At 45.4% G+C, this 304-nt stretch overlaps 1 protein-coding gene across 11 annotated transcripts in view; it reads right to left on the reverse strand.

Moving 5' to 3' along the window:
• Positions 1 to 304, reverse strand: part of LOC138843476 (uncharacterized) — a 287,086-nt gene that overhangs the window by 69,686 nt on the left and 217,096 nt on the right. The gene's annotated exons all lie outside the window — the stretch shown is intronic.

The raw sequence follows: 304 nt of genomic DNA on the forward strand, positions 1-304 counted from the left end.
ATAACAGTATTTCTGGAAAAACACTGGGACGTATTACATTTCTTTCACTCCCAGAACCACACGTAAGAAACAGAGTCTGCAAACCAGTAACTTCCACATTTTTCCTGGAATTTTCCCTGGCTACCAGTGCACCTTGAGAATGATTGATTTTACCAGGAAAATGACCAAACAGGAAAGTGAAGTCTCAGCATACTCCCCAGTCCCAATGTCTCACACCCAACTACTGCCCTGGGAAAGACGACGCAGAGGTAGGACATCAGAGCAAAGATGGGTTAAGGAATCGTCAGGGGGTGGCATGGATTAC

The sequence above is a fragment of the Oryctolagus cuniculus genome, chromosome 1, assembly GCF_964237555.1.
Source record: "Oryctolagus cuniculus chromosome 1, mOryCun1.1, whole genome shotgun sequence".
Taxonomy (NCBI): Eukaryota; Metazoa; Chordata; class Mammalia; order Lagomorpha; family Leporidae; genus Oryctolagus; species Oryctolagus cuniculus.